General features: G+C 33.5%; 2 pseudogenes; both read right to left on the bottom strand.

Moving 5' to 3' along the window:
- Positions 1-8164: 8164 nt before the first annotated feature.
- LOC149564796 (uncharacterized) lies at positions 8165-10530 on the bottom strand (annotated as a pseudogene).
- Positions 10531-10937: 407 nt separating this feature from the next.
- Positions 10938-11700, bottom strand: LOC149564795 (receptor-like protein 31; annotated as a pseudogene).
- Between the last annotated feature and the right edge of the window lie 12259 nt (positions 11701-23959).

Below are 23959 nucleotides of genomic sequence, written 5' to 3'. Positions count from 1 at the left end.
TGCCATAAAAAATCATCAAAACTAAAAACTAACTATACCACTCTGATGACTTCAAACCAGCTTTTCGACGATATCTCATTTTTGGAAAATGGAGTCTATATGCCCAAGATATGAGAACAAATGCAAAGGTAGGTCCAAACGGAGTTTGAAGAAGTGAAAGGATATGTTGATGTAGTGCTAACATCAACAAGTGACAAGCATAAATTTGATGGGCAAATAGTAATCGAGGTAAAAATATGCTTGAAAAATTACCCTTGATGTTTGAATAAAAATATCCAATATGCTAGAAAAAACTAGTAAGTTGGCAAACAAAGAGTCGATGTTGGAATAATCCAATGGCCAAGATTTGACATGTGTGCAAATACCCACCAATCAAGGGAAAAAAGTTGATCAAAAAGGCTTAGAACACCAATCGTACATCACTAATTGCAATCTAAAACTATCATTCTACAAAAATTAATGCCAAAAATCATGGCTTAATTGTGAGCCCATAACTAGAGGTCAATGCTAAAACACAAGGAAGGCCAAAATAATGGTCCCACTGATGTCATGGACAACTAGTGGCGCAATGACAAAAAAAAACCTTATGCAGGTCCTAAAAATTATGGAGCCAAAGTCCAAGAGGGCATGTAGATCAAAGTAGTCCATCACTGAGGCACTGATTGGAACAATTAACCATCCATGCTCCTAGGCCGATAATTACGAACCTAGGTGTGTAGATATTTGGAGGGAGCTGGGTGTCAAAACCAAGGAGCATGGGGACCACAAACAGTGGTTTAAACTCCAATAAAGGCACGTTACCCAAAAGAAAAGCCAAAAAAATATCAAAATTCCATTCCATTACATCTCCAAATTGTCGATCAAGAAAAACATTTCACTGCTAAGGTAAGACAAATACATGGCCCAATAAAATCTAATAATAAATAATCACAACCTCAATAAACTGTATGTGGGAGATTGACAAAATTGGTAGCAATCACTAAGTAAATTTCATAAACTACCATGAAGAATCCAAAAATTGCCTTGTTAAAAAAAGAAATACCACTGAAACATGCCACTTGTTCGCAAAGTGGGCTGGAGTGTACAAAACATCAAACCTGGCCAACATAGAGCACTTTCCCAAAAAAAACTCTATCTCAAAGAACTATCAACTCCAAACAAAATCCAATGGATGATAGAATGCACAGGATCACAAAGCCGCAGTCAACGATGGCGTTGTCCCATAAAAAAGAAGGTGGTCCCAAAAATCATGCCACTGTCCAAATGAAAAAGCCTCCCCCAAAAAATTGCATAACCAAGGCCACAACACATGGAAGAAGGAGCAATAAAATAAGTCCTCCCAACACATAACTGAAAGAGGACTGCTTGGAGGAGCCCTCAATCATGAGAAATGACCACTGATCAAGGCAGGTTTGTGGAACAAAGAGAGAGGCATTGACAGGTACTTTCCAACACACAAACCATCCCTTGATGCATGCAAAATGCACACTTTCAAGCCACCAAGGAAAACATTGATTCACAATCAATCCCATAGCGTATAAATATCATAGCGCTGATTTGTGAGTGATGTGGTAGGAGTCAAAGGTGAGGTCTAGGGAAGGAAAGGTGGGTTGGTATGCATTTCCATAAACCATGCACTGTCGATGTTTCCACCCAGCTCGGTGGTGTGACCAAGTTGGTGGGACTCTATCAAAAAGAATCCACACCAAATAAACATGTGATAAAGAAGACCAAGCTTGGGCACAATGAGTATGGTGCCTCACAAAATATTTCCTTCTTTGAAAAAATTGTCCTAAGTTATGGAGAGAGTCTATGTTGGAGATCATAGACAGGCCAATAGGTACAAGTGTAACTGAGAAGGAGAGTACAAGTGGTGCCTAAGAACATTAAAAAGCCACCTCCTCCAATGTGAGTCCCCAACACCTTTAAAATACACATGCACCTTTTCCAATTAAAATAACACATGCACAAGAATTTTTTTCACAAAATGAACAAACAAAAAACTAATCCTCCAAATTATCTTTTGGAAAATAAGATAATCGTCGCCTCATTTTGCATGCCCAGGTCAAAATGACCTAGGTGCAAAAAAAATGCCTCAAATTTTAATAGCATCCAAACTAGACATATTTTATATAGAAATGGGGGCCCTGAGCACTCTAAGCTCAACAGTGATGTCCATTTTTGCTCAGAGTGCCTTGAAAATTAGTGACCCCAGATCTAATAAAAAACTTCTGAAATCTCAGATATGAAAACTAATGCTAAATCTCTCAAGAACAAAACAAAGGCATGAAGATCTAGAGCTCTGATACTATATTGAAGTTGATGAAAAATCAACCCCACAGCTCCAAAGAATCACTTGTATGCAAACACATGTCACAGAAAGAGAGAAGCATAAGCTACAGAGGTTGGCATTTTCAGATCCATAGATGAGACATTCTTGATGAGCAAAAAAGAGATTTCTATTATAAAAAAAGAATTGGTTAATAATTACAAAGAGAGATCATCCTTATAAAAAAGATTGAAACCCTAAAAAGGTCTAACCTAGGTTGCATAATAATAATTAATAAAAGAATTAATTATTATATATACCTAAAGTTTAGGTTAAATTGTTGAGTTGTTATCCTTTCCATCAAGGTTCAAATCTCACGGGGATGAGGTCCCCCATTTGTGGCCTCACTGGTTCATAGCTCCAGGTCAAAGCGTTTACCCCTCTTTAATTAAAAAAAAGGTTAAGTAGACTAGAGTTTAATTAGAAATATCTAATTACTCTAACAGATTCTTCGCTAGCTTCATGGTACACATGGGTTTGGGATTCAATAAAGAGTTATTTCTCAGTCGACTTGGTTATGTCAACTTGACGTGCAATTTTCAACTTGTTATGAACTTTCTATCAAAAAATTGATAGAATAGAATCTCTAGGAAATTGAATTTAGTTTCTAAACTACTAGGTCTTATCTGAAAGAAAAATAAAAATTGATTGCTCAATTTTTTTAATTTTAATGCAATAGTACAAAAATTTCAGAACAAAAATAAAAAGTAGACGTATGTTTGACCACCTTAATCAAAATCAAATTATAATATTTTTTCATAAGATTCTAGATATAAGAATAAGACTCATTCATGGATGTGACACATATTTTTGGATATTTTAATTTTAAATAAAAAATTAATTATTAATTTTCTACCATAGTATTTTTGGAATTAAAAAACTCTCGTGTCTGGCCACCTTAACTAATTCAAAACTCTACAAAATTTTAAATCAATTTGTCAATCAATTCTTTATACATAACTTCATTAGAAAATAAGTAATATTTGAACTCATAATTTGACAGACATTACATTTATGGAAAACTAAGAACATTCTTAAGAAGCCCTTTCTATTTCATCAAATTTGGGTGAAAAAAAGTTGTCAACTATATGTTTAAAGTAAAAAAACATACAAGAACAGGCCAAAAACATGTTTTTGGGATATTTTTTAAGTTGACCATGTAGGGTTGCTATCCAAAGATATAATAAGCCTTATAAAGGTATTAGTTTTTGGGTTTGGTATTAATATGGGTGGGGAAAAAGTTGGAATAGATATTAAAATAATTTGAGGCATTTTAGAACTACATAATTTTCAAGTCACCACTTTTTTGCACACAATGATTCTGCACATACCTAATAGTCTTATTTACTTGACTCATACGTTAGGACAAACATATCATATGTAGTTTGCATTGTTTCTATATTTATTCAAGAGCCTCATGAGTCACATTGAAAAATAACTAAGAGGATTCTTCACTAGCTTCATGGTACACATGGGTTTGGGATTCAATACAGAGTTAGTTCTTAGTTGACTTGGTTAATTTACAAATTTAGACTAGGTTGGTGATAATGAGTATCACAAGTCTGCTTTAGGTTATAATTTTTCTCTTGGTCTAGGTCCTATCAACTGGTCTAGCAAGAAAAAAATCTATTTCTATATCTTCCACAAAGGTAGATTCTAGAGGGGTTGTTAATGCAGCTATTGAGGCCATGAAGATTGAAGGCATACTATTTAAGTTTGGTACTCCTTTCAAGAAGCCTACAATTACCTATTGTGATAACTAGAGTACTATTTAGCTATTCATGAATTTGGGTCATCATGAACCATTCGAGTACACATAGATTCATAAGCATTATATTCAGTAGTCGATTCATGGCTAGATACTTGACTTATTCTTTTGCCAACATTCAAAGAAAATTCATTCATCTCCGAGCTCTTCTTGGTGTGTTGTCTACATTCACACCATCAACCTTCTTTGGGAAGGCTTTCTAGTCTTCTATTTTGTCTCTCTTTTGGAGGATAGCTTTTTCCCTCTAGAATTTTTATCTTTCTAATCTGTATTATTAGATATTGTTTTTTACATGGATATTTCATTAGGTTTTGTAGTTGGGACCCTATTTTCATTGTACTCAACTAAGCTATGGTTAATGGGGTTTAATATACATCTATATTTCCACATGGCTTTGTTAAGCCTAGCTAGGTGTCCCAATTTGACTTGTTCTAGGTGAGGTGTTTAGCTGGTTATAGGTTTGTATTATGTGTCAAATTGTATTTGACACATAAACCTATTTCCTTGGGACATTTTTGCTACGTCTCATATCTGAGGAGTCCATTCCTCATTTTATGGAGGCATTCTTAGCTATATATGTACACTTCTTTCTTCTTGATATTTTTTAGCTCTTAGCTCTTTCTTCGCTCTTTAAAAATAAATATCTCAATTGTATCAAATGAAATGTCTATGAACACATATAGACTCAAAATGAAAATTATAATTTTACACATATATCACAATAACAACAACTATAGATAAATGAGTAATTAAAATAACAAAAAAGAAATATAATATAATATCATCAAAATTTACATTTATTAAATATACATATTGATGAATATATTACAAGCAAAAGGTCAAATGTATATAGATTTGTAAGAGCCTTATTACTCAACATGATCTCATGTTTAAGAAACAAACGTTCGAGAAAATGGAAAACTCTACACAAAATCCTGTAACTTGTATATCTACAACAAATTAATATTGAACAAATAGCGAACTTCGCAGTCTGCTCATGCTTGATTTTTGACAAACAGAACGCCACAACAGAGTAAATGATGAATGAGTCACGATGGAGCAACTGACTAAAATGACTCTCTTGGAAAAGAAAAGGTAGAAAATCTTCTTTGATACTTGTTGTTGACACCCTGAATACAATAGGGATGAATAGATCATAGTAGTCAAAGCTGTAATACTATAATACCTGAAATCAAAGCAATCAAAGATGCAAAATGTAAGGAGTGGGACCATCTAAAGTAAAACCAATTCGAAACAACTTAGTGAAAAGAAATCAAACTCTACATAAAAATACAAAACAATACTCAAGTTGAAAGAGCATGCTCTCTTTGGCTTACTGTTATTGTTTTGATGGTTCAACAGATAGACTCCTGGTCTTCAGCAACTTATTTGCTCCCATTGTTCATTCGGTCAAATGAAAAACATGTGTTCTTTCAACGAGGATAAATTATGACAAGATCCCAGACAATGAGATCTTGTGCAGTATCTCGTGTCTTGGCTGTAGCAATGGCTTTGCTGATTTAAAAAACTATAATTTAGAAATGCATAATTGTAATAGAATAAATATTAAAAGCACTAAAATTTTGAATGTTAAAAAACATACCAGATTTATCTGGTATGTTTCTGTTGTACTTCTTTGGCCTTGGGATCGTAAAAGATCTTTCCATAGTGGTCATATTCATATTAAGGTATAATTAGAGCATTTCTTATGTTCAGTGACACCAACATGACTGTAAGGGCTACTCTTTTTCTTTCCTCCAAATATATCTTGCCTTGAACCTGCTATTCCAGCATGTCCTAAATCAGCCAGTGGAATAAAAAAACATAGTTTTTCTTACTCCTTAGTTGGACATCATAGATAGATTATGATTGCAAATGGAATTTTACTAAATATTACTAACATTCTCATATATAAACCTCCAAAAAAAATTTAGCGAAAAACAATTTGAAATTCTATGATAGGCTTATGTTAAATTTATGTTTGTTCGTATGCTGAAAGTTTTGAAATCAGCATGCCCATTTGTGGCAGCCACTATTAGATTCATTATAGATATGGGAAAAAAATTGATTTTCTACCTATACTCTGAAGTGCCAACATAACAAAAATTGTTGGGCGTCGCTATTTTGAGCAAGAACATACTGCTGACTTGCAATTGAAACCTGGTCAGAAGATGCAATAGTATCATCTTGGTAAAGCTATTGTACAAAATCATCAACATGATCTAAGGAATAAAGCGATTTAAAGCAAGTTCATTATCAACATAGAGAAAATTTGGGAACTAAACATCTTTTTTTCTTACTGGTGATTTGAGTATGGCCCATTATGCTATGTTGAAAAGACGTTTATTAGAGATGATGATCACAAAACATCTTTAATTTATATGATACGATATATGTACAATCATCAAGAGTCCAAATACTAGAGATTTACAGATGAAAATTATATATATTCCTTACTATCAAGAGAACTTTCTGTTGTTAATTCTGTACAGCCAACCAAGCCATAATTAACATTTTAAATTTTATATATATATATATATATATATATATATATATATATCATTTTGTTAATTTTGTATTAACTCTGTATTGCATCTTTTTTATCATTTAAATCAATTTCAAAAATACCACTAATTTTGTGATTTCTAAGCCACACAATGTTAAGTATAGAATATTGTGCACTGCCATGTTCTTCTCAAGTATTCAACAAAACATCTGTTTAATTTTTTACCAATTTCTTTCAGGAGATTGCACAATAATTATCATTGAAATACATGCTATAAATTAAACATGATATTTCTATAAATATTGTTTACTTCTAAAAAATAAAAACTTATTATAAAAGATAACTTAAATAGGACTACTCTTAAATAAGTTTGAAACAAGTTAACTTTGACTATTTAACACTTCTAAATTAAAAATTGAACCTTACTATATGATGTTTAAATCATCCCCTAAACTAGAATACTAATAACAATTTTCTTCACTCCTTATCAAAATTAATATATATGGATAACAGAAATACATGTTTGTTCAAATAATTGAAGTAGAATCCTGCACACGAAAAATATAACAATTGATTAAAGTAGTTACTTATTTAGTTGTATATTAATATACTTCAATTTACTAAAATATTCCACTTTAAAGAAAACGGAAAAAAAAAAAAAAAAAAAAGATTATAGAAGTCAACCTTATTTGGTTCTATGTACAACCTTTGGTAAACTATCCTCTAAACTATAATACTAATAACATTTTTTCCTTCACTCCTTCACCAAAATCATTATACATTGATACAGAAAATACAAGTTTGATCAAATAATTGAAATAGAATCCTGTATACCAAAAACATTACAATTAATTAAAGAAAATGTTTATTTAGTTGTATATTAATATATTTCAATTTAATAGTAATATTCTACTTTGAAGGAAAAAGAGACAATATTATAGTACTCAACATTATTTAGTTCTATATTTGTACCACTAATATACTCCGTGTCATTTCATATCCACCAGATCCAAATGGTCCTTTTAAGGACTAGTTTGATTGTTCTTTCTGTATTGCCAACACACATTACCAAACATTTTATTAAGGCTAAAACAAGCATTACAAAACATTTTATTAAAGCTAAAACTTTTAAACACCAAAATAGTACATATCAAAAGTGGAAGCATTCTTACGAGCATCTCAACACTTTCAAATGCTAAAAATGGTAGATTCGCCTTTTCCCCACAAGGGCAAAATATTAATGGACTTTGTGCTCATGCGACTCTTGAAAGTGCCAACATGATAGACCTACTTGCATTTCTCTATTTGTAAAATGAGGATATTGCTCCACTTGAGATATCGCTGGCTTGTAATTGAAATCTGGGTTGGAGAGCATGACGATTAGTTTCATTAAATTTGCACCAAAATTTTAAATTTTTTTAAGCTAATGTGTGAAACTATCAAAATTATAAAGAAAAAATATGTTTAATACAAATTGTTAGTAAAATAATATAAATTTGTAAACTAGACTTACTTTTCTTGTCTGGTGGGCTGAAAATCATAACTAGACTTACTTTTCTTGTCTGGTGGGCTGAAAATCACCATTTCTGATCGGTTGAACATATAGATTTGTTGGAGAAAAAGATAAGATAATATCTTATCATGTACACCACAATTTTTTTTTCAATGTTTGGAAAGAAGAATCAATAATATCATCCATAATATTAAAGGATTTTGCACTCCAAGATTTGGAGAAACACAACACCCAAATCAAAATTGAAAACCCAAATGCATTGCCCATTCCTATTCCGACATACCACCATATATCCTCCTGTAGCTCTTCTTTATTGTCTTCATCACTGGGAGAAACAAAATGATTTCCTGAGCATGAAACATTTATTTGCAGGCCACACAAACCCGAATTGTTGGAAAATGAAGAGGAATCAAATGTCATCATTTGACCTCCTTGTGGTATCATTCCCCGTAACTTATTATGAGACACATCGAAATAACTCAAATATGTGAGATTTTGCAGATCAAAAGGAAACATCCTAGACAAATCATTTCTAGAAAGATCAAGTGATTGTAACTGTACCATGTCTCCCAGAGTTTTTGGAATGCCACTACTGAAATGATTTCTTGAAACATTGAGAATTATCAATCCTTTGAGAGATTCAATCTCTGGAGGTATTATACCTGACAAATTGTTATCTGATAGATCAAGACATTTTATCAATCTCAAAATTCTACCATACTCCATATCTTGTCCTTTGTTCTTGATGATTATACTATCTATATAAGTCACATGAGCATTTGTAGAATTTAGTTCAAGAGCCTCTGTACTTTCTGTTTCATTTGCCATTGCAGTCAAGTTCATAAAGCCACTAGGAATACCACCTTAAATTTTATTGCTCGATATATCCAATATTTGAAGATTTTGCAAGTTTGATAATTCTTCAGGTATGTTGCCAACTAGTTTATTAGATTTTAGTATTAGGATGCGGAGATTTTTCAAGCTTTCAATCCAAGTAGGAATGCCCCCATGAATATTATTATTTCTCACATCTAGGATCTCCAAAGAGCTGCAATTCACAAGGGATGATGGTATATTCCCTTTTAACCCATTCATAGCCAATTTCAATGTTTCTAGAAAATTCATATTCCCAAATATATTTGGAATTATGCCCTTGAGATTATTCCTTTCTAGATCTAACATGGTTAACTCAAAGCATTGATCTAAGCTCAGGGGAATCTTACCACTAATCTTATTATCTGATAAGTCGAGAAAACGCAAATAATTTGACTCACATAGAGAATGTGGAATGGGTCCATCAAATAGATTCTCTGAAAGATCCAAGAAGTTCACATTTTGTAAAGAAAGAGGAACATTTCCTTGTAACTCATTATTGTGCAAATCAATAACTTCAAATTCAGGCAACCTAAAGGGTAAATTACCCACAAAATTGTTAGAAGAGAGGTTGAGATAATTAAGGAGCCCAGATTCCCAGAGCCAATTAGGAATATTTCCATCCAGAGAATTTTGAGACAAATCTAATGATTGTAAGGAATATTGAGTTGAAATAAAAGATGGAAAGTTCCCTTCTATATTACAAGATCCCAGATGTATGGTTTCAATTTGAAAATTGGGAATATAAGTGGCATTGAAGTTTATAGTGAACTTAGAAGGGTGAGTGAATAGCCGAGTTGGTGTGAAGGCGAGTCGTGAGGCGTAGTGTTAGGCTAATGATCCCGGTGCTACGCATCAACTCCGGTTCGAGTCACACTAGGTTACCACAAACCCTTTTAGGGCGGGGGCCCTAGCTCGGTTGGCTAAATCTTTCCTGTTGCAGGAGGTTGGTCATGGGTTCTAGTCTCCCCCGTCCTCGTGGTACTGGTGGGCGTGTCGCGCCAGTGCTACCAGTCACATTAAAAAGTTTACCAGTTGCACTGTAGTTTATAGGGGGGTCGTGTTGCACCGATTCCTGCAGTCTAAAAAAAAAAAAAAGTTTATAGTGAACATATTCCTTGAAAGATACAATTCTTGAATATTAGGAATTTTGTCAAAAAAAGACAGTGTGTAAGTTCCGCTTAATTGGTTGTTACTAAGATCAAGTTTTGTGATTTTAGTGAGGTTGCTTAAGAATGTTGGGATGGTGCCATTCAATGAGTTAGAACTCAAGTCAAGATTTGTGAGTTTTGACAACTTACCCAAAGATGTTGGGATGGTGCCACTCAACGAGTTAGAACTGAAGCCAAGATCTGTGAGTTTTGTTAGCTTACCCAAAGATGTTGGGATAGTGCCACTCAAAGAGTTAGAACTCAGGTAGAGAAGTGTGAGATTTGACAACATACCCAAAGATGTTGGAATGGTGCCACTCAATGAGTTAGAACTCAGGTCAAGATATGTGAGCGTTGACAGCTTACCCAAAGATGTTGGGATGGTGCCATTCAAAGAATTAATATCCAAGTGAAGTACTGTGAGCTCTGCTAGCTTACCCAAAAATGTTGGGATGGTGCCAGACAAATAATTAGAAGTTAGATAAAGAATTGCGAGCTTTGATGACTTACATAAAGATGTCGGGATGGTGCCACTCAAATAGTTATCCATCAAGTCAAGCTCTGTAAGTTGTGACAACTTACCCAAAGATGTTGGGATGGTGCCACTCAAAGAGTTAACACCCAGGTTAAGATATGCAAGCTTTGACAACTTACCTAGCGATGTTGGGATGGTGCCACTCAAAGAGTTAGAACTTAGGGAAAGTTATGTGAGCTTTCCCAATTTACTTAAAGATGTTGGGATGGTTCCACTCAAAGAGTTAGAACTTAGGGAAAGATATGTGAGCTTTTCCAGTTTACTTAAAGATGTTGGGATGGTGCCACTCAAAGAGTTAGAACTTAGGGAAAGATATGCAAGCTTTGACAACTTACCCAAAGATGTTGGGATGGTGCCACTCAAAGAGTTAGAACTCAGGTCAAAATTTGTGAGCTTTCACAACTTACCCAAAGATATTGGAATCGTGTCACTCAAATAGTTCCCACTCAGATCAAGATATGTGAGATTTGACAGCTCACCCAAAGACATTATGATAGAGCCACTTAGATAATTAGAATTCAAATCAAGATATATTAAGCTAGACATGTTACCAATCTCTCTTGGAATGTGGTGAACAAAATTAGAATGGTACAAGCTTAAATACCTCAATTTTTGGAGCTTGTGAAAGTGTGAAGGGATGGCAAGAGGAGGGAAGAAGGCACTCTCACTCAAGTCCAAGTGCTCCAGATGTTGAAGTTGGAATAGTCCCTCACGAAGCTCCCTCCAAGACATGAATGGCCAGTCACTGGGATTGGGGACTGAGATCTAAGGAAATGATGTGGGCAGTGATTGGGTGGCAGGTGACTCCTTCCCACGCGCAGCAGTTGAATCCCTTCCATAATTGCAGCGTGTTATGAGAAGAAGTGAAGCTGAGACCCTCTTTCAAATCTAACAAGGAATTCCTCTCATCTGTATGACATGCGTAGGAGCAGGGCATGCAAGGCGTCATTGCTATCGTTACTAATAATAACAACATCTTCATCACCATCTTCATTACAAATTGCACAACACTTTTCTGCTCTTCCTTCAGTCTCTCTCTCTCTCTTTGTGAGAAAATAATGGTGAATACAGATTATTTATAATTGTGTCTCTCGGCTGGGCGAAAGTGAGGAGAAATCTCCGCCATTGAAAGTGGGGAGAAACTCCGCCATTGAAAGTGGGTACATTTGTGGCGTTTACTAAAGTCATGCTTATTTTCATGCACTATGTCGCGTAAAGAGGGGTTCCATTTAATTTTCCACACAAATATTGAGTCCTAATTGAAGTCGTTCAAAGTCTTTTGGACAAATACAAAGTCTGCTCACTGGATTGAATTAATTTTTCCAGACTTTATTGAAGTCGTTAAAAGTCTGTTGGATCAATACAACGATTACCGTGTGTTTAAAGATTTTCATCGAATCGTTCACATAGTAATTGTAAATGTTTTTCCAGTTGTGCCACCAAATTTCAATCTTTTTTCATATTCAATGCACCTTTTCTCCATCATGTAGTCGCATCAAGTTCTTACAAATTGACACAAGATCCTGTTCTAATGAAATTATAAAGATATATTTGTAACAATGATATTTTATTTAAAAGATATATTTGTGCTGTTAGTATTTGCCCAAAGTTATATATTATTGTTGCAATGAATTTTAACTAATTCATTATTAGATTTTTCTATTTCTATCAACTAGTATAGATATCTTATATGAATCTATCTAAAGAAATATGGATAGATATCTACCACAAAATAATTATAATTTAATTTACTACATGATCTAAAATCATTTATATTTCTTTTATCTCCATTTATTTAGTTTTCTATTAACTTAAGTTTTTATTTTACTTTCTTAAAAAATGAATGATTTATATCTCTAAACTTTATAATTTAAACAGATATTTTATGTGCTATTTATTAAATTATTTTTAAAAGTATATTCTATTTATAATAAGATTTAAACTTTTGACATGTAGATGGTTGTCAAATTTAACCTAAAAGAATAAAAGTTAACATTGACACGCTCACACCATCCTCATTCTGCCATTATAGAATGTCTATCGACATTTATTATACTTTAATCTTTTTATTTTCTAATTTCTACAAAATAATTATAATTTAAACAAATATTTTATGTCGTATCTATTAAATTATTTTTAAAAACATATTCTATTTATAATAAGATTTAAACTTTTGACATGTAGATGGTTGTCAAATTTAACCTAGAAGAATAAAAGTTAACATTAACACATTCACACCATCCCACTCCACCCATTCTACCATTGTAGAATGCCTATCGACATTAATTATACTTTAATCTTTTTATTTTCTAATTTTTTAAAATATTGTTACAAAGTCTAAAAAATATTATAATTTCTAAAATATTTTCTATTGATTTTCTTTCTAGAATTTAAATATGATTTATAAAATCATTGAAACATAATAATGATCTCCAATTATTAAAAGAAACTAAAGCAATTCATTTATTATAAAATGATCTACCATAACTTCTTTTATTAACTTTTTAAATCTTATTTAAATAAATGATACAAAATCAAAATAGTTGTCTTTATTTTAAACTTTAATAAATAATCATAATTATATAAAATATATTAAAAATTCATTTACAATAATATAATATTTAATTGAAGCTACATTTTAGATACAATTTTAAAATTAAAAATATCTATTATTACTACCATATAACTTAATATTTTTATTTAAATTTCAATTGTTAAAATTTTAAATAGAATTAAAAAATATAATAAGAGTGATCTACTATATCATATGAGAACATCTCTTTATTAACTTTTTAAATTTTATGTTTGCATGTTATTGTAGTTAGTTTTGTGTGTTGGAAATATGAGAGGAGTAATTGAGAGGGGAGGGGTGAATCAGTTACCACTAAAACAATTTCAAATCCCTTAGATTTCAATGCAAACTTCTTATTTACTCAAATCATTGCACAACTTGGTTAGAACTAGATATTCATGGTAACTCGGTTAACAAAGCAATCTTGAGATATTAATGTGTATTAACCTTTAGTAACTTAGTTGCAGAAAGATAAAGTAGTAAACAAATAACATGTACACATGAGACACCAAGATTTAACATGGAAACCCAATTTGGAAAAACCACCAATGCAAGTAGTTACAACTTTTCACTCTTCTAAAGTGAGCCCTATTAGGAACCAATCCTGTTAAAGGTTACAAAACACATTGTTATGTGTGACCCTATTAAAGGATTTGAATCACCCTATTAGGAGTGGCCTTGTTAGAGGTCTTAAGACACTTCAATCTAGAAATGTCACCTTGTTAGAGGATTTACAAAATAATTGTTAAGTCAACTATGTTAAGAGATTTCTTCACTACTACAATAGTTAGAGAGTAACAATGATTTACTTGATTGATGAAGCAACTAATTTGTAGATTTAGATCATTGTTCTAGTTTATCCTCTAGATCCGTCTTGATCATAATATTCTTTGCATCTCCTTGGAAGTTCTGCCCTTAATCAAATATCCTTTTTTATTCACATCTTAACTTCTCTTCCACAACTTCATATCCACAACTTGACCTTTCATATATATGAAACCCAATGTCAAGTCGGCTTGAATGCCCTTTCAAAAAAATAATTAACATCCACTAAGTCAGCTTGCATAAACCAAATAATAAACAAAAGAATTCTATTGTCACTTAGATGACATTGAAACTAAGTCACTTGGTTAAAACTAACTTCCTTTGGTAACTAACCTGACTCGATTTACACTGAACTCCTTTGGTAACCAACCTAACTCAATTTACATAGAACTCCTTCATTAACTGACCTAACTCAGTTTACACTGGATCTCTAAACTTGGTTACTTCTAAATTTCTACTCTCTCTCTCCCTTGTACTCTCTCTCTCCTCACTCTCTCTTCTCCTAACTCTCTCATATCTCTCTCCTCTCACTCTCTCTCCTCTAGCTTTCCCTCTCCTAAGTATCTCTCATCTCACTCACTCTACTCTCCTCTCTCTCTCTCTCTCTCTCCACACTCACTTTCTCTTCAATTTCTCTCTCCTCTATTCTCTCTCTCTCCTATGTACCCTCTCTCTCCTCACTCTCTCTTCTCCTCAACTCTCCTATCTCTCTCCTCTTACTCTCTCTCCTCTCACTTTCCCTCTCCTAAGTATCTCTCCTATCTCTCTCCTTTGACTCACTCTCCTCTCCTCACTCTCTTTAATTTCTCTGTCCTCTCCTCTCTCTTCACTATACTCTCTCTCCTCTCTCTCATATCTCTCCCCTCTCAATATCTCCTCTAAATTTCTCTCTGCTCACTATCAATCTCTCCTCTCACTCTCTTCTCTCCCTTTCCCTCTCCTAATTCTCTCCTCTCACTCACTCTCCTCTCCTCACTCACTTTCTCTTTAATTTCTCTCTCCACTACTTTCTCTCTCCTTTGTACTCTCTCTCCTCGCTCTCTCTTCTCCTCACTCTCTCTTCTCTAAATTTATCTCTCCTCGCTATCAAGCTCTCCTCTCACTCTCTCTCCTTTCACTTTACCTCTCCTATCTCTCCCTTCTCACTCTCCTCAGTCTCTCTCCTCTCACTCTCTCCTTATTTGTAGATAACATTTAATTTATTTTTATATGCACATTAGCACCTAATTTGACCTATTAACCTATAATAAGACATAGATTAAGATGTAATATACCAATTGTGTCTTAATAGGATAGACCTCTTAGGGCCTAATAGGACCTCTTAATTTAAATAACATATTAACATATCTAATATAACCTATTAACACCTAATAGGACACTATAGGATAGGTATTAGAATTTAATAGTACCTACTTAACATTTAATTTGAACATATTACCCATGTAGATGGCATCACAAGATAGAGATGAGGGTCAAGGACTAGATCATGGGAAGCCTCGGGATTAGGGACTAGGACATGAGCAACCTTAGAATCATGGGTCGCCTCAAGGTCAGGGGCAATGGTACAGGACACCCATGTAAGGACAAGGAGAAAGGGTCTACATCAACCACCCAAGAAGATGGAACCATGATTAGATCATGTTTAGACATGTTAGATATTGGTCTTGGTCACTTGTAAAGGGCATTGCATTAGGATGTTTTATAAATCCTGCTTGCATTAGTCCTATATGACCTTTAGTTAGGATTCTTTTCTAGTTTTGGATTAAATAAGGCCACCATGGTTGAATAACTAAGTTTTATTTATGTTTTCATCTTATATTAAGGCTATAGGAAGTGTAGAAGTCAATTTTGTTTTTATAAGGCAAAGTTGCACTTTTTGCAAAAGTTGTTAATTAGCAACTTTTAGCCAAGAAGTTGCAAAACTTGAAAAACCACCTCCAACAGCCTAAAATGTGGTTTTATCCATTAGAGGAAGGTTTTTTAAGGTTATTTCATCTCTCTCTAATCAGAGAAGACCATTGTATGAAAGGGTTTACTGATATAAATAAAATAAACCCTATTTTGTGCAAAAATTTGCTGTATTTATTGTTGGTACATTTCTGTACGGAAGTTATGACATCTAAAAATGATATGGTTGGATAGGGGAAGGATTTAACATGCTTTAGAAGTTTATTTGAATTCATTTCATCAAGGAGGGAAAAAGTTACATTCATTCTTGCAAAACTGGTCTGCTAAACCCTTAAAACTAGGGTACCCATCAAAGATAGAGCCCCAACTTGACTTCCTACTAGTGGATTTGTACGGCCACTTGCGGGATCAATTTAGGATTATGTCCAAACAGATTTTAAAACCACAGACTAAGGGGGTGATGTTTACTATTTTCCCTTCCTTGCTCGAGGCTAAATATCCCTATGTATTTAGCAACTAGGAAGTGGATTTGAATGATTAGATGAATAAGAAGTATTGATTTAGTAAAATAATGATGAAACAAGTGTGTTTTGGGGTCATAGAATCCATTAGTATTAGTGATTCAATCCCATGTACCATTCTAGAGTAGTTCCTTAAGAAACCACATCCAATTAGGCCTATTGGGTTTGTGAGTCTTGAGACCATTTTGGAATGTTGGAATAGGATTGGAGCCTATAACTTTGTAGTACCGAAGAACTTACAAAAGGGTATTAGAATCCCTAATATATTTTCCAAGTACATTGGAGGAATATCAAGTTATTTGAGAAATTTTGAGTTAGGAGGGCTAATTAGGCTTTAGGCCTAAAAGTGCAATTTTCTGAATCTCATAGTTTGGAGATTGTAGGAGGAAAGTTATTGTAGGATCTTGTCAAGGGTGATCCATTGTTAGTGTAGACAAGGAGTTGGACCTTATATGTCTTTGCATATACACCTTTGGTATATCAAGCAATTTCCTCAAGAAGTTGTGCAACACCCCAATTTTGGGCAAAACCATCTTTTTCTACTAATACTCTGCATCAAGCAGGGATAGGGACAAGGACATGGACCACACGCTCACCCTCACACTCTTGATATGGATAGCATATCCCATTTACTCATAGATTGAGATCACATACTACATTCACAACATAGTCTATTGATAGGATTTTTGTAGAGCTCAAAGAAGAGGTCTTTCATGATATGTCCTTAGCCTAGGTTTAGACCTTGGTTTCTAAGGAAATTATCAAATAAGAGTTTTTCCATTTTATGAGGGTCAGGCCCAGGTGAAGGCCTATTAGGTTACGAGATGTATTGTGCCACAAATTGCATGCATGATATATCCTTCTAGTAACACATGGTTGTTATCCCAATAATGACCAAATACCATTATATTTTGCCCAGCAATTGTACACATAGTTCCATTTGGGGCACAACATCAACTATTGAGATCTTCTAGGATATTATGGCCAATGACGTGGAAGAGTTGCAAATTGTGATGAGTACCATTCTACTAATCAACCTCGACATGATCCTTGATAGTTAGTGGGTCAGACGACTCCAACTATGACCCTAGTGATGGCCACTACTGTAAATAGAGTTTTTATTGCTTCCCAAAGAGAAGTAATTGATAGGATAGGACACATTGTAGTTACTGCTAGTAGCATTACATCTAACACTCTGGGTAGATATATTATGAGCATACCTTGTCGACCTAGATCATCTTCAGAGGCATCATCTAGTACTACACCTACCATATCAAGTGATGAGATTTACCAAGTTGCACATCTTCCTACTCTAGGAGATATACACAACCTTAGTGGGGAGGCACAAACATATGGATATGACATTGTTTCTTTTTAGATGATCTATTATAGGCATGTTCATACATTGTCAATATTTAGAGGATACCTTTACAGAAGGTTACATATAGGATTAGAGATACACAAGAGGGTGCACAAGACTTTGGTGATCAACACTCATTACAACACCCAACACATATGTCATCTTGACACTTAGCTCATCACTCAACTCAATACCTAGCTCAACACTCATCACAACACTTAGATATGAAATGGTCTACTACAGATCTAGTTGAGGGGATATGAGTTGCAGATTTTATTATTACTACTGATGGACTAGATATTCTTGACGAGAAGCTACAATAATTGAGTCAGGTTGAAGTTGGCACTAGGGTGGGATCATACATGGAGATGATATTTGGTCATAATACCAATGAATCTACACAACTTCCATCTCAATTGGTCAGCGCTTTACACTGTTAATTATTACAAAGGATTGACATAATTAGAGATGAGGTTTATGTTGATGACAATGTAACACATGTCATATATGATTCTCTTGCTCCTCAGGCTCAGTGCCTCTTTTTAATTTTTTTATTTGTACAATAGTTCAATTATATACACAAGTGTACATATACATGGATTGATATTTGTCAATGAATAATATTTTTGGGCACAAGTAGAAGAGCCTACCTCTTCTAGTGTGGGATCTGATCATGGAGAGAGGAGAGACATTGTCGATATGACACCTACTACTAGTGGGAGTACACATATGAGAGATGTGACACCCACTAGTGCTCAGATTAAATTTAAATTTAGAATTTAGAAATAATTTAATTTTCATATATATATATATATATATATATAGACACACCCATATATACATATATGTATAAACACATATAGACATATATGTGTATATATGTATATATGTATGTGTATATGTATATATGTATATTTGTATATCTCTATATGTATATATGTATATATAAATATATAGATGTGCATGTCTACCGAATTGTTGTGTACACTAAATTTGCAAGGGTTGGTTGATACTTCACAACCACATGATGCTCATTGGTCTCGCTTAGAGGGTTAGTTTGTTCACATGTGCTTGGACGACTCTCTAGTTAAGGATGTATGCATGATATGTTTAGTTTATCATTTATCTTTTGAGAGAGACATGTACATGTTTATGGTCCATTTATGATACATGACATATATTTATATGATTCTTATGATTAGACATTTTATATATGTTTCTACTTTATACTCCATGTGATATATATTGTAGTTTATGATTAGACATGTGTGATCTAGATATATGTTTCTAGTTTATGATTACACACAAATTTGATTTGTTCAATTTCTAAGTGATTTAATTTCTAGTTTTTATTGCGTATATGTCATTGATTGAATTATATAGTAAATAGATATTAATTACATGTGATTGATTTATTTTCTAACTGATTTAATTTTTAGGTTTATGATTATATGTGATAGATTGAATTATATAGTTTACATATTAATTACATATGTGATTTAATATGTTATAATTTGCATGCCATGCATACACAATATGCGATTCAACATGTGATTGATTTAGGTGATTCAATATGTTATAATTTAGATTTAAGTCATAAAATGAGATAAACATACACATGTATACAAGTCTAGACATAAGTTTTTTTAAATATAATTTCATTAAATGAACATACACATTTATAAGTGCTAACTTCATGAAATAAACATAAACATATAAGGACCTTAAACATGAAATTAAATATATCACATATGTACTAAACATGAAATGAAGATATCATATATGTACACATGTAATATAAGTGGAGTAAAAATAAAATAAAAAATGAAATGAGCATGCATATATATGTATATAAGTCTTAAAAATGAAATGAATGTATACATGTGTCCACACATACACATGTATAAGTCCTAGGAATGTGTTTAGATATATTAATGAAATTAATACATCTATTCATGTACATGTTATTAATCTCTTTACAAGATCTATTGTCAATTAGTGTCAAAACACTTAGTCTTATGGAAAGACAGTTGTAACCAAGTTCCCATCTTATAGTTTTAACTGAGCTCACAAAGGAACCAATCATATAGTGTTAATCTTATAATCTATGTCAACTAAGTTGTAGTGGCAACAAAGTTAAGAGTTCACACTGAGTAGGTTTGTCAATTGAATTGCAGTGTCTATCATGCTCCAGTGGAGACCAAGCCAGAAGAGTTTTCCATAACAATAAGGAAGCTGGTAGAAGTGGTGCAAACTAAGTCAAATATGTATACCAAGTGATCGATATGAATTGAGAATATAGTATCAACGGAGTGCCAGAGTATCTTCAACATCACTTGAGTAAGTTAGTAGGACCCAAGTTCCAGCATTGATTTGACTTGGTAATTTTTTTTGGAAATAATCATGTTGTAGCTGACCTATGTGATATCTATTTGAATGGATACAAGTATAACATGTTTTGGTTATCCAAAATATATAGTAATGTATTGAAGAACATCATTCAAGTGAATATGGAAGAGAAAATTGTCTAGAAGGCTAAAAACATTACAAGTAAAGGAAGGGACTCATCTATTACAATCAAGTGATCAATTTTACTTAAAAGGATCTTCATCAGCAATCAAAGTTGCATTTTAGAGATCATCCATTGATTCATCCTAACAAGTGCATCAGTCCCAAATCCTTTAACAAGGTGGACCTAATAGTCCTTACATAAACTCCTAATAGAGTACATACTTCATTGTATTGTATAAATCCTTTTACAAGGTGGACCTTATAGTCCTTATTACTCCTAATAGGGTAAGATCACCTGAAGTGATTAATTATAAACCTTAACATGCCAAATTTATTACTATAATAGTGAAGCATTATGGGTGTCATCCCCACCTAGTTTTACCTTCTACATGGACGGTTTTTGGGTTACCAAATCTTGTGTTATGGTGTTGTTACTTTACTGCTTTATATTTCTTGCATGCAAGTATATTAGACAACTTAATAAAGTGGTTTTAGTAAAAGAAGTTTTAAGTGGTTCTTGATTTACCCCTTTTCCCCTCTTAGACACCTAGTTTGCATTACATTTCTAACAATTGGTATCAAAGAAAGGTTCTCTTATCAAAAATTTTAGTAGCTTGAGAGAAAAGATCAAAGATAATAGAAGTATACAAGCTAGAAAAAACCATTGAGAATGAAAAGATGGATCTAAATGTGGCCATGGAAAAAATCAAGAAACTGAAGGAACAACTCTCTCAATCCCTAAAAAGAAGAAAAGAATTGGCAAAAAGGATGAATGACAATCACTACACAAGAAAGAATTGAATATATTTGCAAAGAAAGAAGTTTAGATGAAGTAGATGTTGTAATAGAAGATCTACTTGGAAGGAACCATATTCTTCAAGAAGATGTCAAAAGATTAAAAATAGAATAGGAGATTCATTCAGTCAGAATATGTGAAGTCATGGAACAAAAGAATCAAGCTAAAAGTGATAAAAATATGGCACAAGAAGGTAGAATATTACTCAACACCAAGTTAGAAGAAAAGGATGATGAAATCCACCAGCTTTCACTATATTAGAAAGACATATGAAATTAGTTGAATAATGAAAATCAAGAAGTCATCAATCTTAGGACATAAAATGAAAGGCTTGTGAATAATCTGAGAGAAGAAAGGAAAACCAATGAAAGAATGATGAGATCACAAGCAAGCAAGGATCAATTAACTAAATTCTCTCAGAATAGACAAAAAGGAAAGACTGGATTGGGCTACACTGAACAATAAGAGTCATCACAACAAGGAGCTCAAAAGAATAAAAGACCTACATGCAATCATTGTGGAAAAATAGGGCATACTTCAAAAATTTTTTGGAGCAATGGAAAGTCAAAATTTAATAAAAAATTTTACAATTGCAACAAACATGGACATAGAGAAAGTGAATGCATCGAGAAAACCAAGTTTGAAGGAAAATGTTTCACATGCAACAAGAAAGGTCGTAAATCTTTTAAATGCAAAACCAAGAATTGGAATCCTACTAAAAAACTTGCCAAAGAAATATTTGGATGAGAGTACAAAACTTGGTGCAGATGTTATTTACGTGGAGAGTTTGGACACATTAGAGCCAATTACATGAGGACTCACTTCAAAAAGATGAATCCTACTGCAAAAGATGTTATGTATGCAAATAATTTGGTCATCTAGCAAAGAACTACATGAATAGATGCAAAATTGAAGATGAGAAGAAATTAAAGGCTAACAATATCAGGACTAAAATGAAGAAGCAATGGGTGAGGAAGTCTGCAGAGAATTCAAGTAAAGTTAGTGAAGTCATTAACATCTAAGGAAATGAATTGGGTGATTTAATCATCTCTACATAGATATGCAAGGAGACTACTAGAGTTGTGATAAAACTCATATTATACATTAGTTCTAGTCATCCAAGAAAGATAGTCTAGATCAACATATCAGATGCACTTGGATAGAAGAAAGTCTTAGACCAGATCGAGCAATTAGTTCTAACTGAGTTACTCCTTTGGCCTAGCCAAGCTGATAGACCAAACTGAGTCACTCCTTAGACCTAACCAAACATGGATAGACTAGACTAAGTTGTTAACTAAAACAAGCATGGATAGTGTTTTCCAAGCATTGAAGGCTTTAAGACCAAACCAAGTATCTCTTACCTACCTAGGTATGGAATATTAAATGGAACCCTAAACCAAAAAATATGATAAAAGGTAAATATTGAAGCTTTGTTTTCACTACAATTTCAAATCTCTTTAAGCTCAGTATTCATTAAGCACCCCCAGAGAAATTTTAGTGTAAATTATTGGAGAAATTGGTAAGGCAAAGTCATCATAGTGAATTTTTTCATTAACTAAGTAGTATAGTAGTGTCTTTGAGTTAAAAGGTTAAGAAATGGTCAGAAATGTTGATAAAAAGTTTGGACTATATTCCTCCCAAATTCTAGTTGTATCCAGCAATTGTAGAAGAAAAGGATCCTCAAGGTGCTCACTCTTTGATTCCTCCAAAGGTACTTCTTATCCATGAAATTAGGTCATTTTATCATTGTTCAATTTAGAAGTTAGGGAATCTCGAATTGGACCAAGCATTCGCAACACTTTGTGAAAATGATGTGTTGAAGTAAAAGCATAAACATTTGGAGGTCAAGGGCTCGATCCAACTCATCCATTTGTTGAGGAACTTTAAGATCAAGTGGATTAGGCTTATTCTAATCCAATTTCATCACATGTCATTTTGGCTAGAGAAGACCTTGTTATAAATGCTTTAGAATAACTGAGAGGGGGGGCGGGGGGGGTGGGCGGGGGGGTGAATCAGTTATTCAAGGTCCAAATGTCCAATTAAAACTCTTTCATCAAGTAAAGTGAGCCCATTCAAACTATTCATTCATCCAAGCTTAAACTTTCCTACTTAGCAAGTTACTGTAAATCAACATGCAATCACAACACATGAAGAATCAACACATAACATAGTGATTTACGTGGAAACCCAATTTGGGAAAAACCACCAATAACATGCTACTCAATTTTCACCCTTCTGAAGTGATGCCCTGTGAAAGGCCTACCCTGTTAAAGGCTACAACACACTATTAAATGTGACCTAGTTAAAGGATTTAACCACCCTGTTAGAAGTGGGCCTGGTTAGACGACTTTAGAACATTCACTTGGAATGTCACCCTATTAAAGGATTTACAAATGGCTATTAAACCAACCTAAGTCCATAGGATTTTACCCTAACTGATACAATTTCTAGAGAGTAACAATAAGGGGTTTTGACCTAATTACAATTCACTTGTCTTGCAAAATTTAGATCACTATTCAGCTCATCACATTGCCTAGCTTTCAGTCTCTGCAGCTCTAACAACTTGTTCTCCTTTCAAGCTTTGTCTCCTTGAGTCTCCATGCTTGATGTACTAGTGCAATCTTCTTTCTAACCACTTATTGAAGTAGAGTCTCGGTGCTCTGTTCTTCCTTCTCCTAGATGCCTTCTCTTTGACACCCTTCAACAACTTCACAATTTGGCACTCCAGCAACTATTGCTTCTTGGTCTGTGACTCCTTAAATAGAAGTCTAGAATTTTTTTTCCCCTTGAT

This window comes from Cupressus sempervirens, chromosome 3, assembly GCF_028749045.1.
Source record: "Cupressus sempervirens isolate cs-2001-9-10 chromosome 3, ASM2874904v1, whole genome shotgun sequence".
In the NCBI taxonomy this organism is placed as follows: Eukaryota; Viridiplantae; Streptophyta; class Pinopsida; order Cupressales; family Cupressaceae; genus Cupressus; species Cupressus sempervirens.
This window is presented reverse-complemented; position numbering and strand designations above follow the sequence as displayed.